Source organism: Lepisma saccharinum, chromosome 4, assembly GCF_977018435.1.
Source record: "Lepisma saccharinum chromosome 4, izLepSacc3.1, whole genome shotgun sequence".
In the NCBI taxonomy this organism is placed as follows: domain Eukaryota; kingdom Metazoa; phylum Arthropoda; class Insecta; order Zygentoma; family Lepismatidae; genus Lepisma; species Lepisma saccharinum.
In genome coordinates this window covers 38618016-38634746 of record NC_139232.1, presented here as the reverse complement: position 1 = coordinate 38634746, position 16731 = coordinate 38618016, and the positions used below count along the sequence as shown (strand labels likewise).

The 16731-nt window shown below is 40.7% G+C and overlaps 1 protein-coding gene across 2 annotated transcripts in view; it reads right to left on the bottom strand.

Annotated features, from left to right (window-relative positions):
• tn (tripartite motif containing protein thin) overlaps window positions 1-14339 on the bottom strand; it is an 82868-nt gene extending 68529 nt beyond the window's left edge. For both annotated transcript variants that reach the window (XM_083120437.1, XM_083120440.1), the window contains exons 1-2: window positions 14147-14339; window positions 5765-5882 (exon numbers count right to left, since the gene is read on the bottom strand). The gene's annotated coding sequence lies outside the window, so the exon portion shown is untranslated. The remainder of the gene's footprint in view (window positions 1-5764; window positions 5883-14146) is intronic.
• Window positions 14340-16731: the final 2392 nt, after the last annotated feature.

Below are 16731 nucleotides of genomic sequence, written 5' to 3'. Positions count from 1 at the left end.
AACAAATTGAGAGAGAGACAGATTATTTCCGTAATATTTTGGCTGTTACTCATGTGCAATTCGGAAGCGAACCATTACCTCCAAAAGTGAGGACATGACGTCATATCAACCTAGAACCTATTAGTAAGGTACTTTTCCACGCTCTGCACTGTGGGTAAGCCTGCTCCTATACCTTGCTATTTCTGGAGAAAGCGAACGAAAAGAATTCTCTGCACAAGTAGTGACGAGAGACGACTCCACCAATCAACACGTGAGAGAGAATGGAATTGCATGGAGGGGGAAACTACTTCAGTTACCAGCCTTCGCAGCAGCGTGTACTGCTTCACTCTTCCCACTCGATCCCCTCCCCTTCTCTGCCGTTATGCTCGACCTCGCTACAGAGATAACCGAGACAGATTACATCACGTTGTTGTGTCAGTGCAGAACGGTATATGCACTATTTAAGTATCAAACTTTTTTTACGCTTTATGACAGAAATAACCTGCATTACGTATATCTTGTTCATACAATTACAGTATTTTAATAATGATATAACATCTAAATCTGATTTGTAAGTAATTCTCAGTTGTGCAGGGTCAACGAAGTTAGTAATAAGGTGTGTTTTATACAGCGTATATGATAAATGTGTAGATTCAATTGTATCTACTGCAAATATGCTGTATATAGAAACAAACTGCTGGATTACAGGTTTAGGCCAGTATACGTATTATTTTCTCTTCACCTAGACGTACGAATGACTCAACTCAGGTTTAACTGTATCTTTATTTTGACAACAGGCGATTTTCCCCTTTATGATAGGCAACCAGTTGTTCACCTAATATCTTTGGGTTGCTTATAGTACAGGATACACTTAAAATATAACGAGTTCGCTGATCATGAACATGACAGTGTCTCTTATTTTGTGGTCTGCGTTCACACCTCATGACATGATATTCTAGTTGGTACCTCTAGGATCTACTCAAGTTTTAAATGTTTCAAGTTTTACATATTATTGTAACTATGAGATCGTCTTCTCGCTCTAGAAGTCACTTCTCAATTCTAAACAACATTATGTTGTCTACAATCTGGTTGAGTGAGATTATTTCCGTAACATCTCTGCTGTTATGTATTTTCAGCTTGGGGGCGAGTCATTACTCCGGAATGCTCCAATCAACAAGCGAGTCACTGATGTCATCTGAACCCAAAACCAATCGCTGACTCTCTTTCTCATGCTCTGTACAGCTCGTAGGCTCGCTAGCTAGCTAATAGTGACGCAATCAGCTGGGGATTTCCCGATAATTATTTAGTCTCCTTACATTCCATACTTGCAATCTTACTACATTATATACTATTCCGTTATCATGATGATTACAATGAAGCTAATACAGTATTCATTGAATAACATTTCCGCTTTTAAGTTTTATATTTTATGTAAATGTGTGAGTATGGAGAATTAGATGATGCTTATCGAAATTGAATACATTGTAGAAGCAATGTACTAACTGCATGTGTAGAGAGATTAGCAGAACAAGTACTCGTGATGGAGAAGAAATTGTAACACTGCTCTGAGAAATAATAAATGGTGCCCCTTTGTACACAAAAGTGATACGAATTCTACTAAGAATTCTTGAATTCTTTTTGTCATATTATATTCCCTTATTTCGCATTTAAACACACTTAAACGCTGTTAACATGAAATCTGTAACATAACTTCAAGATTACTTTTGTGAAATCGAGATAAAAAGTGAGAGTGGTTAATAAAGAGAGACAGAGAATGAGCGTGAAATAGAGACAAAAAGTGAGAGTGGCTGAGTAGATAGAGAAATAGAGAATGAGCGTGAAATAAGGGCAGTAAGAAAGAGTAGTTGAGTAGAGAAAGATGGAAAGTGAGGGTTAGAGAAAGAGAGAGAGAGGAGAGAGAGAGAGAGAGAAGCAGAGTGTAGAAGAGAGATGCAATGCTTTCTATGCACGATAAACAATTATCTACAAATAGAAAGGATAGGAAAGTTACTCTAAATATATATTTTTTAACTTCGCATTGTTGCTTAAAATGAGAAGGTATAACTGAAAATGGTTATTTTCTTGTGTTGTGTAGATTATTGGTTGTTTAGTGAGTTGTGTGTCGCGTACACATGAGAGGACATGGTTCCGAGAACAAGATTCTTCCATGTTACACTAAGTGTACGTACGACTAGAAGATTTTTTTAGGCAATAAGAATAAACTTATAGGCCTTGAGGTTGTGGGTACGCGATAATACTTTATCCATTCTATTCAATTCTACGTTAGCAAATACCAACCAGTATTATGGAAACAGAAGTAGCTGGTTTCTATCCGTAGGTTAAAATATGACCAACAGACAAAATTAGTCGGTTGGGGAGCTAAGATACTGGCATCGAATATTATTTGTTTCTCTTTCACTGCGTCCCCTTCTCTCTTTCAGAACCTGAACGAAGCAAAATTTTGCTCCAGCAAAGCCATTTTCCTGGTCACGTGATTCCAAATAGCTTAATTTAGCGTGGCCCGTTTCTCGTTTTACGTCGTTGATTTTTTATTACTGTTCCTTTCCCGCGTGTCTGTTGCTCGAGTTGCGTTAATTTGTTAGAATTTTTCCCCCTCCTCAGATTTCGTCATGGAAAACAGAGAACAGCAGTCCATTTCTCGTTCTCGCCACATTTCGTATTCGATTACTCTCCCCGTCGCCATAAACCACAACCGTATACGTCCGCTTCCTTCTTTTCGGCTGCATTTACGTGACTAGATTTCCTCCTGAACCCGGAAGGGGAATTATTCAACTCTCGCTCACCTACATTGCCAGACCCCTGTTAGAGACGGGCTTGGGTGGCTACTGTCCTGTGCCTTTATCTTGAAAGGCACCTCTATTTGGGGATCAATATTTGTAAAAGGACACGAACCTAGAGAATGATATCTTTTAAATATAGAAAAAAAATTATACTATATGATATGACCTGACCTAAACGTTATAACTGAAATTGAATACCGAGATGGCGGTTCCGGAAATTTTAGTCACAGCACTCTACATACATAAATCCGTTGTCGATGGTATGGAGTGACTAGGAGAAACTTTTTCCACTTAATATCTTAGATGCTTTTGTCTGGTCTCAGAACTATATTATTATGCTAATTTTCAAGCTAGGAAAGGAGACTTAGCATTTTAAGTTCAATGACATTTGCCTCGATTAGGAAATAATTATGCATATTGTGTTCCGTATCATTCTACTGAATGAAAAGATCGAAACCTACGAATGGATTAATACGGTTCCATATGTTCAGAACACATTGCGATGCCATGTAACATGAAGTCATCTCTTTCTTACAAATGATTTCCAACAATGTTGCGCCAAGAAGTTATAGTAGCAGAGGCAATAGTATCCGATGTAGCAATGTCGAAAAATGAGGAGTGAACATCATTTTTTTTTACAAATTAAAGAAATCTGTCCCAAATATTGGATTCATACCAGTGCTGATGCTAATGCAAAAGAAATCTAATGACACTGTTAGAGTTCCAGGGCACACCCACACATACATACATACTTACATGCATACATACATATACATACATACATATATTATACACCCTCCCACACACACACACACACACACACACACACACACACACACACACACATATATATATATATATATATATATATATATATATATATATATATCCAAAGCAAGGGAAATTTTACCACTTGAATTATCAATATTTTGGCCAAATGAGTATTTGTTTCGTCATCGTTCCCAGATAAGATGTTGCAATTTTCGTATTGTGTTAGATTCCAGGACGACATGTTAACGAAGTGTAACAAGAAAGTAGCTTTTGCATCTTCGCTACCTAAATAACCAGTGTCCTTAACTCGAGTTAAACAACACATTCAGTCGTTTATTTTCAAGAACATAAACAAAACTTATTACAGTGATTACATGATATTTTACAAATATCTTTTGAGACCAGTCTAAATATGCTGAAATGTTATTCAGCCACAGTAAATGAAAGAAAAATACTTTTATGTGTGAGGATGAAGAATTACTTGCATGCCTGCGCAAATTTTACCCGAGGTTTGGATCTTAAAAGAGACTAACAACATATTCGTTTCCTTACAGCAGCACGTAACATTTATGTAGATATGTTAACCGACTATGGAATTAAATACATTATGTTTTATTTTAGCTGCCAAACGTATGTAATTCTGCTTTAAGTTTTATCACAATGTAGGGGAGACCGGGTTGAGTTGAGCATGTTTAATGTTTAAATTTCTGCAGCTCTTAAAAATTACAATCTACTATTGATAAAATGCTACGAGCAATACCTGTAGTTTCCTTAACCACTGTGAATTTTTATTAAATCATGATGCTAAAACGTGTAAAGTTATTGCTAGTTTTCTGGAAGCGTGTCAGTATTGTCAATTCACCCCGTATATGGGGTGAGTTGACTATATGTGCGGTATCAGTTGACAATATGTGTACTTCTACCCCATACATGATTTGGATCATTTTATTTCAAACAATATACTGCCTTAAAAATTAAGGATTACAAAAATGCTAAGATGTTTCTGATGAAACAATTAATTGAAGAACAATTTTCTCAATAGACCTACAGTATTTTTAACTAGCCCCTTCCTTCCTATTGTCAATTCACCCCGATCGCCATATTGAACTTTCTGGTCATTCCGCTGCTAAACATTGCAGTTTAAGTATCCGAATGTACGTAGTAACGGTTCAGTTTGTCATAGTCTTCTGAATAGTCTTAGCATAAACTATGTGCTTACTTACTTTGAAAACGTATGAGAAAGAATATAGAGTTGAGAAAATTTACTTCGCAAGTAATAATTGATGTTATTTGTCATGCACTAGAAACTTTGTGAACAAGGCACTCAACTTCTTAGTTGTGAATTGGTTCTAGAGATGACACAGTAACCTGCGAAGTTGCCAACTGTTGACCGGTGGGAATAAAATGGACTTTGTCAACTCGCCCCTATGGCAAGACCAGCCGGTTTCCCCTACTGTGTAAACCATCCAAATTATTAGCTACTTTCTTCTACATAGACAAAAATAAACAGAAAATATCACATTCAGTACTTTCCATTTCACTCTGTCTGTCTTTTGTCTCTTCTTTTCTTTCCCTTCTCCTCTATGTATAAATCTATATCTCCCTATGTCTGTGACAGGATGTTTAGTGATCGATTCATAACCTCACCACCAAAGGTATCGAGTTAGAATCCTGACATGGGCATGAGTATTCTTCCTACAAGTACCTAATCATTAGGTTTGTCGACAAGAACCCTGTAAACGTTTCTTTCCCCTCCCATAGGTGTTACATGGATACCAACGGAAGAAAAGGCTATAAAGGAACTACTTACTTTAACTTATCATGAATTTTAAATTATAAGACATGCAGTTACAAACACGTTTCGTTAAGACAAAATCTTACATATTAATAAGTTTATGTACTCCAGACCTAACTTTTGGCAGAATTGTATATTTGCCAGGATTGAATACATAATTAATGGACAGTATGTTAATATTCCTACATTTTTTAATATGTCTTCCCAATATGAAACATTTTATAATAATAGTTGATGTGTTGCATTAAAATATATTGATAATCATCAAGAATTTCATTATCGTAGCTTATGAAATATCTGGTGATATATTAATGAAATATTCCAGGAACTGTTTCAAATTAACTTCCGTTAATACGATATATACATAAGATAGCGTAAAATAACAAAGATACAAATGTGTACATATATATATTCTTACCTTCAAAATATAATTATTTGCTGTGGATTATATGTTAGCTCCTTGGAAAGGAACGAAAAAACACCCTGGGGCCAAAGCCCCAGGGCTGGTCACGTCGTGTTGTTCCCTATGGTGTACTCTGTAAGAGAAATAGGGAAGTCAAAATGAGCATAATTTTATTTAAAATAATGCATACATGTTAGTGCAAATTACAACATTTTGATCTTCCAGAAACGCTTGCCAGACTGCAACATGTAGAAAACATTGATTAGTAAAAATTGTTTTTATGAAGGAAAACATTTCATAAAGTACATAATATATAATTACTAGTTTGCTGATGTTTATAGTTTGACAAACTATGTTATCAATATAGGTAAAAACACGGAGTAACTTCACATTGAAAAAGGATCTTAAAAATCAATCGAATTTACTAAAAGTCCACTCATGAAAGTGCTCGATTATTTATGTTACATACTTTTATTAAATGACATTAACGTCATCATCAAAACAAAATGCTTGATACAGTATATGGTACACTATAATAGAGTATTATGATTAATTTAGAGTATGCTGACGATTATAAGAATTTAACTTGATAAGAAAATAGGGCTTCCTGTATTATTAAACAACAATATAAAGGAGTTCAGAATTTATTTATTTACCGCCATTAGATTCTCATTAGCAAAGTTGTTAAACTTGTTACGAGGATTAAGTCTACATTCAAGTGAAAGGGAAGTAGTTTAAATACAATTTGCCCGCATCCAGATTTTGGGTATGCCCGAGAACTACTAGTCGCTCGGTGAAAGTTTGTGCAACTTGGTGTTGTAAAAATTTAAGCTAGCCACCACATACAGTCTGTTAAAATAATTTGTTTCTAAAAAAAACTGAGGCGCCTTCCTGATGGCGTAGTGATAATGTCATCACTTTGTAATCAAGGGGTTTCAGGTTCCATATCCGGTGGAGCCACATCGTGGTTCGGATCTCATTTTGAACTGAAGGTTCGATCCCAATTATCTTATCTGTGCGCAAAGAGCACTTAAACAACATTTTACTTCAAAAACTGAATAATGAACTTTTTATTAGTTATATTATTTTATATACAGGGTGATTCTAAAGGTATAGTACAAACGAAAACCACAGATACCTCCCATGAAATAGAGACGAAAGTTCCCCTTCCACTTTGCCGAGAGATGCCTCCGTGAGGAGCTAGACAACGCCGAAAACGTGTGAAAATGAACTTCACACCTCTGTACAGCCAGTACAAGTGAAGATAGAAAGGCGGAACAAACGAAGTCAAAAGGAACACCAAAGTCGCCCATCCGAAAAACGCTAGGCGGCAGCTGCGCAACGCATGCGCATGGGGTTCCACAAAGGTAATAGGAGTGTCCCGCAAGAAAAGTGAAGGGAAAGAGTAGCGATCGACAACGGTAGGGACAAAAGAAGCAATGAAGCATGAAGTAACAATTGCACAGCGGGAAACAAACACATGCAGCGCGTGGGGAGTCCCCAAACACAGTGGGGAGACAACGCAGCAAGAACAAAGCACGGTTCAAGAAAAGAGAAAGAGGACCGGACGGGGAATGGTACCTGTCATGGAGACAACAAATGCGGGACGAGGGATTCCCCGTAGCAGCACCGAGGGAATGTCACACAGAGGTCGTGCGCCAGCAGGACAAACACAGCAACTACGGGCACAGGAGGTTTATTGCCACGCAAAGGTGCACTTACAGATAGGAATAGTACGTAGTACGTAGTCGTACCCCGTACTGACGTTGTTACAAAAGTTGCTCAAATTGACGACCACCACATTCAATGCAGGCATTGCAGCGTCGCAGGAAATTCTGGCGAACCCTATCAAAAATCCCTGGCATGGTACACACCTCGGCCAATGCTGCAAGTATCCGCGCTAGCAATGTTTCCTTGTCAGGCACCGGGGTCTTGTAGACGAGTGTTTTCACATGGCCCCACAAGAAGAAATCCATTGGTGTGAGGTCAGGCGAACGGGCGGGCCAGGGGACGGGGCCCTCTCTGCCGATCCAGCGCTGTGGGTAGGTACGGTGCAAAAGGGTTCGCACTGTGCCATCAAAATGTGCAGCCGCTCCATCCAATTGAAACCACATACTATGTCGCACGTTGAGGGGTACATCTTCTAGCAGCTCTGGAAGGACTGATGCAAGAACGGTGCGATAGAGGCGGCCATTTAAACGTGGTGGCAGCAGGTATGGACCGATAATCTGTTCATCGATGATACCTGCCCAGATATTCACTGCAAACTGGGTCTGATGGTGCACCTCGACTGCTGCATGTGGATTTTCATAATCCCACACATGCTGTTTCGGCAATTGAAGATGCCCTCACGGGTGAATGTTGCCTCGTCCGTGAAAAGCACATGGCGCAAAAAACGGGGATCGTCGGTACAAAACTGCAACAGTCGTTGACAGAATTCCACACGTCGTGGGTAATCCCCAGCCTGCAACGCGTGGACTCGCTGTGGATGCTAGGGATACAGCAGATCATCATGAAGGACACGCCACACTGTCGACTGTGATACTCCCACTGCACGTGCAATGCTACGGGTGCTAGTGGACGGTGTGTCGTCCACGCGAGCAAGTACGTCCTCCTCGACCGCCGCGGTGCGCACATGTCTTGGGTGACCGACATGATGGCCTGCACGTAACACACCCGATTCACCAAGGGTACGGTGCACGTTCGAAAACAACCTGCTGTCGGGTTGTCGCCTCTCCGGATACCGTCCGCGATAAAGGTGTGCAGCTGCTCGGCCATTGCCATCTGCAAGGCCGTAGACAAAATGCATGTCCCTCAGTTCTACAAATGTGTAGCGTTCCATGGTACGGTGAGTGCCAATTATGGAATACTGTACTGCAGTGCACAGGTGGCACACACACACACACACACACACTGGTCACAACGGCTTCGAAACAACGTACTCAATTGTCGTACGTCAAGCACACCACCACCTCACCGGCTCTTTCACTGACACGCTCCCTGACGCTGCACTTCCAATCAGCCCACACGTCCGCACGGCGCTGTGGTACAATCAGCTGACGTTTCTGAGCCACCCGTGCCTGTGCTCTTCACTACCTGACCACTGCCGTCAGCTGGGGCCTTGTCATCGTGGAACACATGTAGCGTCCTTCATTCTTGCCCCATTCACCCACAACACGTACTTCGTCCGTCTTGCTCGAGCCGACGGGGAGCACTACGTACGATCGTGTGGTGTTTGTGTACACCAATGTGGGGTAACCCAGCAGTTGAACAGACGTGCATACCCCCACGAAGCTTCATTACACGATTGTCCCACGCAGTTTATCTGTCCAGCCTTGCTCGGCCCGGTCTCACACCCACGCGGCAGTGTGCGGCTGCGGTGGTGTGAGGCCACGCTTGGTTTCGGAGCGGAAGGCTGCGGCCGAGGAGGGACTCGAGTTGTTCGGCTGGGGTTGCGCTCGGAAGCAAGCAGCCGCGTCAGGTCTGGGAACGGTTGACCTGGTGATCGGGATGGAAACATTCCGACCTCGTCCATTAGTGTCGTCCACCGTACGGAGTGGTGGGGTCCGTACGACACTCCAGCAGCCTTTCGCCCGCTACCACCCAGCGATGTGCCTCCGGCTTCATTTCTAAGAGGCTGATTGGGCCCCATCACGACGTTTGTTACAACGTCAGTACGGGGTACGTGGTCCTATCTGTACGTGCACCTTTCATTAGCAATAACCTCCTGTGCCCGTAGTTGCTGTGTTTGTCCTGCTGGCGCACGACCTCTGAGTGACATCCCCTCGTTGCTGCTACGGGGAATTCCTCGTCCCGCATTTGTTGTCTCCTTGGAAGGTACCATTCCTCGTCCGGTCCTCTTTCTCTTTTGTTGCACCGTGCTTTGTTCTTGCTGCGGTGTCTCCCCACTGTGTTTTGGGGACTCCCATTGCGCTGCACCGCCAGTGCCGCCATTTCTGCCCCGAACCATGTACGCGTCTGTTGCCTGTCGAGTGTCACGGACCACTTTGCTTGCATTTTCGGTGTGTTTTTACATCCTACGTCGTCCTCCCGTGGTTCTGCAACCCCGCACTACTTTTCTCGACTGCACTGCTTCAGTCATGGTGTTTGTTTCCCGCTGTGCAATTGTTACTTCATGCTTCATAGCTTCTTTTGTCCCTACCGTTGTCGATCGCTACTCTTTCCCTTCACTTGTCTTGCGGGACACTCCTATTTCCTTTGTGGAACCCCATGCGCATGCGTTGCGCAGCTGCCGCCTAGTGTTTTTCGGATGGACGACTTTGGTGTTCCTTTTGACTTCGTTTGTTCCGCCTTTCTATCTTCACTTGTACTGGCTGTACAGAGGTGTGAAGTTCATTTTCACACGTTTTCGGCGTTGTCTAGCTCCTCACGGAGGCATCTCTCGGCAAAGTGGAAGGGGAACTTTCGTCTCTATTTCATGGGAGGTATCTGTGGTTTTCGTTTGTACTATACCTTTAGAATCACCCTGTATAGTTAGAGATTGTTCAACAATTGTTTGCAAACAAACGTGGAATACTTTCACAAAGTTTCATATGTGTGTGTGTGTTTGTATGTGCATGTGCAGGTTAGGTATGGATGCAACATACAACATACAACATAAGCATATATAGGGTGACCCAGAGATGTATACCCATTTTGGAATGAACATTACACAGTTAGTTGTACACCAAACTCTATCATTTTTGTTGTATAATGTGTGTGATCTATTGCCATTTATTTTACATTTATTTATTTATTTATTGTAGTCACCATGGAGTCGTTGTCGGTGGAACATCACGTGTTCACGTATAATGCCTATGTGAGAAACGGCGACTCAGTGGTTGCAGCTCAGAGGTTATTCCACCGGCACTTACACGCAAGGCGGCATGGAGCAGTTCCAACATGCAAAACAATCTTAAAATGGGTTAAGCAGTTTCGAACCACAGGCACTGTAACTCCAAAAACACCACCAGGTGCTGAACCTCTGAGCTGTAACATAGGCATCATACATGAACACGTGTTGTTCCACCGACCACGACTCCATGATAACTGCAATAAATAAATAAATAAATAAATGTAAAATAAATGGCAATAGATAACACACATTATACAACAAAATAATACAGTTTGGTGTAATGTTCATTCCAAAATGGGTATACATCTCTGGGTCACCCTTTACTATGTACGTATATCACCGATGTTAATGCAAGGGGAGTAATGATACTGAAGAGTACATTCGATCCCCCTCCCCCGGAGTGACCACTGATAAAAATAACAAGACTCCGACATACAATAATGCGTCATTTGTTAACTGTATGTTAAAGTTATAATATGACCAAAAATATCGTGGTAATAACTTCACGAGAATAAGTGTATACAGTATAGAGACGTGTATCTTTGTAAGTGTTACATGTCACAAAACTACTTTACATCCCGTATATTGTAACTTATCTAGTGCACAGACCGGTAGGCAGACAGAGAGAAAGCAGCATATAGCCCAATAGCTTTACTTTTAAGACCGTTAAAAGAATCGCGGGTTTGTTCTCCATGAGGACACATTTCAATGAAATGCAATGGTCCCAAGGTCATCTCACTCCTTTCAAAGCATTGCGAAAGTGTGTCCCTCTTTACAGGAAAATGGTAGAATTCAGTGCGATGCCTTTCTATGTAAGTGCACTCAATACTTATTCAAACTTATGGATCTCCATTTATTGCAAATACACTTTGAAAAGAGATTAGGAAATGAAGAAATTCTTAAGTTGAAAACATAATTAGTAAAAATATCCGAATTTGGAACAATGGTGGATTCTTAGTTTACTTTAATAATATAAAATATTTAAGTGTCCACCACTAAACATTCCACGCCGAAACATTTGTCACAGAGTTCACTGTTCGTTGCACCAATATAGTATCGAAGAGAAACACAACCATTACACGAACTCAAACTGCTAGTTTTCTTAAAATTCAAATTTACAAATTTTCAAATTTAACATTTTCAAATCTAAAAGGCCTAGAACTCAGTGTTTTTAAGTTGTTGTTTTTTTTATTTCCGGGGGAAGGCCTCCGGACCCCTTATAAAGTAGGGGATATTCAATAACTCTCAGGTACATCATATGCTTCTCCCAGAGTCTGCCCCCCCCCAAAGCAAAAGCTCAAACTCCGCCCATGCCATCAATACAGTAAAAGCAGTAATGCTTTATTGATTTATGTTTCGATGTGCATCACAGAAACAGTAAATTTCTATTGAAATTCTTCAAATCAATCAAAGCTCTTATAACGTAACTTAGACATGCAATTCCGCAGTTGAAGAGCTAAAAAAGGTTATTACTATCACATTTCAAACTTTCAGGAACTCATTCTTGAGTGTTGGTGTTGACATTACCTGAATATCTTGAGCTGGTTCCAATCCACCCATGCACATATTTCATCCTGACGAGTAGTGAAGGTGTTCTAAATTTGCTCGTGTGAGTAGGTCGGCTGAAAGGGGCATTAAGGCTTAGTGTTGAGATAATCTGAAAACGGACTGAGGAACATTTAGACTGTTATTTCAACCTAATTTCTTCCTTTTTACCTGACAGGATTTTGCAAAAGAAAACGAATAGAGTGGATTCGGTGTTCGTCGATCTGAGAAAAGTTGCGATAGCTGACTCATCACGTTCCAGCCTTTACAATTCTCTTTTTTGTTTTGTTTGTGCTTTCTAGTAACTGCCTTCGAACAAATGCTAGAAGGACAAGTTTGTCGCCATGGAACGGTGCCAAATTGCCTGTTGGATCTCGTTTCGGTTGTTTTTTTTTTCCTGTGGTTTCCAGAATCTGCACCTTTCACTCGGATCCCGGAGTGCAATAAGTCTTCGACAAATCGTATCCCATGTCAACAGTTTGCTTTTCCACCAAGGACATTATTTATCGCCCTTATGAGCAAACTACAGCACTTTGCTGCGAAGTTTAGCCCAAGTTTCTCTGGCGTTGATGCAGAACGAACAAAGAACCATCAAAAGGTCTCCTGCTAGTAGCTCAGTAATGTGTTCCTGTTTTTGGGTGGGGTGAGGATTGTTCCCGTTCCTGAAATGGAGCGTGCTGACGACTATCGATTTCGATTTCTTGTCCCTTGAGCCAATTAAGGAAGCTTGTGCTGAGACCATATTGTCTTAGTGATACGTTCAACTACATAAAGGGTCGTGGCTCAGAGGGTAAGGCGTCTTGCGGAAAGTTGTGTGGCTGGGGTTCGATTCCCAGCAGTATCTTCATTAATTTTTACCCAAGCTGTTCTGAGACTCATCCTTCTTTGTACTAAATAGATGTTACCATGAACAGTACGCTTTATGCATCTTGAATCTACAATGAAATTTAGCACGATGTGAAAACACTATCCTATCTGAAGATGGATAAGTAACGCCTCAGTGGTAGTGTGATCAGAATAACCGGCTACAAAGGGAGAACTTCCAACTTCAAATCTTGGATAACACATTTCACATTTCATCATCCTCACCGCCTCCAGAGATGTACTACAGAAAAGTATCTAATACAGAAGAAAGGCGTATGTGTATTGTGAAGTTCTAAAATAAACCCGTTACATAATGCAGTGTTGCAAATAAACAGGATTTCACATACTCTTCAAACTTATGAAATTCGACAACAGGGGAAACCTGGTCAATCTAATTTTATCTTCAGCTATTTTTCTTCTCTAAAAAAAATTTCTCCCGTTAATTTTTTGCTATTTGTTATGGTAAGCATTGTTGATATTACACTCCTACACCCGCATTGACAAATTTTGGAATTTGTATGAGACTAGCATCCAGATACATCCGTTTGTAGATGTAATGTTCCAATTTGAAAAGACTAACTGGAGCATAGCAGTCAAAAGTATTTTGATTATAAAAACAACGCTGGAATCTTCTAAACTATCACTTCCCACAGAAATGTTATTGCAAAATGTTAGTTATTTGCAAACATATTCATTAGTATATTGTTTACAACATTAGTTGTATGGTTAAGTTCAAACGTCAAAGGTCATGCGTGACTTTGAATCAAGCTGAAGTTCATTTATAAAAGATCTCTTTAGAATTCTCCTGAGTTGATCGGGAGAATCTTTAGTGGACTCTTGTATTTTTAAAAAAGAAAATAGCATTATTATTATTGTAATTCTTTTTACGGGACGATACAGTAGAGACATTGTGGCAAAAGTGAAATACTCATTGGATAAGCAAAAGGAAGAATAACTGAATAGCATGAGTTTGGTTAGAAATTCCAGGTTCGAACTTATCTAGTCCATCCGTCTCCACAAGTGACGTACTGTGCGAGGGGAAATAAGTATTACCCTATCGACACGCGCCACCTGGTCACTTGACGTCAAACGCATTAACACATTCACAGAACACAGAACACCTCGACACTTACGATTGCTTGAGAAACGTCCCAGAGAACACAGACAACGACTTGAAACCCCTCCTCGGCCAGAGGAGGGAATGTCCGGGTGGTCAAGTTTATGGAATCCGATTTTTTTTTTGCGTGTGGAAAAATAAAAACTGATAATATCGACGGGCTACATCTTGGACGATTTGGAGTGTTGGTCCACTTAGTAAGATAACACACCTCGAACTGAGGATCGGAAGACGGGATGGAGGAAGGGGAGGCCAGAAAACGAGGAGACGACGCGTGGGGGAAAGGAATTTTTGGCACGGTGTGCTTTCGTCACTGCGGAACAGTTGTTAGCACACACTCCCTCTGATCTATTTTTCCCACCTTACCCATCCTCTCGCTTCTCTTCTTGACCGTTCGGATAGGTTTGTTTGAGAGACAGAAAGAGGGAGAGAGCTCCATCACGTCGGCAACAATGGTTGTCGGTCTTGGCATTGTTGCCATTGCTCGTAAATGGCGTTCTCAAGGGTGGAAAAGCCGAGAAGGATCCAACGAACTTTGTCATAGCGACTAGCTCGGCTTCTACTATTTGTATTCCAATTTGCCTATGCTTTATTTCGCCTCAATGTGCAACATCCAGTGGCGTGTCGAGGAAGGGTTCGGTGTAGTACGTGAGCTCCGACTTGAAATTCCTAGGAATATTTTTCTGCGTAAAGATTAAGCGCTTTTAAGGCAATATTATAAGTATTTATAGCGCGGAAATGTATATTAATTTATACAATTATGGAAGTTATGATAGTATATTCAGAAACAGAACCTTTTTTTTCAACGATACTGTAACATATTTTAATGCAGTTTTCGCACGATATTAAACATTGACATTTAATCGTAATGAAATCACTATCATACAACCTATAATGCAGTCCCTGGCCATAAGACCCGCCGAAATGGTGAGGTGGACGAGTTTTATCTTTTGATCCTGTTAGGCCATGTCTAAAGAAAGGAAAAAATCTTGGGTAGACATCTGGTATGCCGGGCCCAAGTTTTCTAGGGCCCCATAAATTCAAGATGGCCACCGCTTCACGCACCAACAAAAGAAATCGATCATAACTCCTTTAATATTGTTTTTTGACAATTTTGCGTAGAGACATATTTTGTTCAGAATTAAAAACGAAACAAAACATATTTTTACAGTTTTTTTTTCATATCTTACACTGTTATGGAGATATATCCAGTGAAAGAATTCCATACCCTTTTCTGCAAGGATTCTCAGCAATATTTTTACTTTACTTGACATTCCGGCATATAAAAGGCAAAAATTTACTTCCTGTGATACTTTGTTGATGCCTACTATTGTGGCGTATTAACCCAAGATTTTTTCCCTTCTTTAGGCAGGCCCTAACAGGATCAAGAGAGAAAACTCGACCACCTCGAAATTTCTGCTGGTCTTATGGCCAGGAACTGGACTACCAAGTGAAGCAAGTTTGTAATGAAATCTTTTTTATTATTATTATTAATTTTTTTGGGTGCGTCAGCACTAAGGCTATTTTGCACCCGTCACATTATACGGGGTCCAGCCCCTTATCGTTACACATAACAACTCTAACGTTGCATAACTAAAATCATAAAATATTAAAATCTTCTGACTTTCGATAAAAGCTGAGGCTGTAAAGGAGCACTCAGCACACATAAGGACAAAACACAGGACAACACAAACAAAATTATACTGGCTATGGGACCAGTCGCTAGAGCCTTGTTAGTCTGCAGTCCAGGGTGTACACGTGGAAGTGAGGTTGACTATTGGGTGCACTACGTGGAAGGAGCACCCCTTACACCCCTGTAATGAAATCGCTCAAGAATTAGTCGAAACGTCAAATTTTCGATCACATGGAGAAAAATCACTTGCGAATACCACCAAAAAGAAAGCATCAAGGGGGTATAACGGGTGATCTTCCACGTAGTACACCCAACTATCAACCTCACTTCCACGTAGTGCACTCTGGACTGCATTTTGCAGACGAACGAGGCTCTGGCGACTGACCCTATGTCCAGCATAATTCTGTGTGTTGTCCTGTTTTTTGTCCTTATGTGTGTTGAGTGCTCGTTTGCAGCCTCAACTTTTAACAGAAGTCGGAATATTTTAAGATTTTAGTTATGCAACGTTAGAGATGTTATTTGTAACGGTAAGGGGCTGGACCCCGTATAATGTGACGGGTGCAAAATAGCCTAAGTGCTGACGCATCCAAAATTTTAAAATCAAATCAAGAAAGCATTAAAAATTGACCAGTAGTTTTATACCTTTCAAATTGACCCTCGCACCACGGTTACACAGAGCAATACATTGAAGTGTAGACCGCCGCGTCAGTGTTTGAGCTATCGGCAAACCAGGCACTCGTGGCCGTATGTCGGCACTGTAGACTGTTGGTGAATCAAGCATGCAAGTTTCCGTAACTAATTTAAGGAGTGATTTATTTACGACATGGAACTTTTTCACAAGGGAATCTTGTTTCAATTGCCTTTGAACTTCATGTATCTATTGAATTAACACACATGAATCGTAACTAAATACACGCTGTGCAGTAGAAAACATTTGCTGGGGCATAACACATTTTACGCTTGAATAT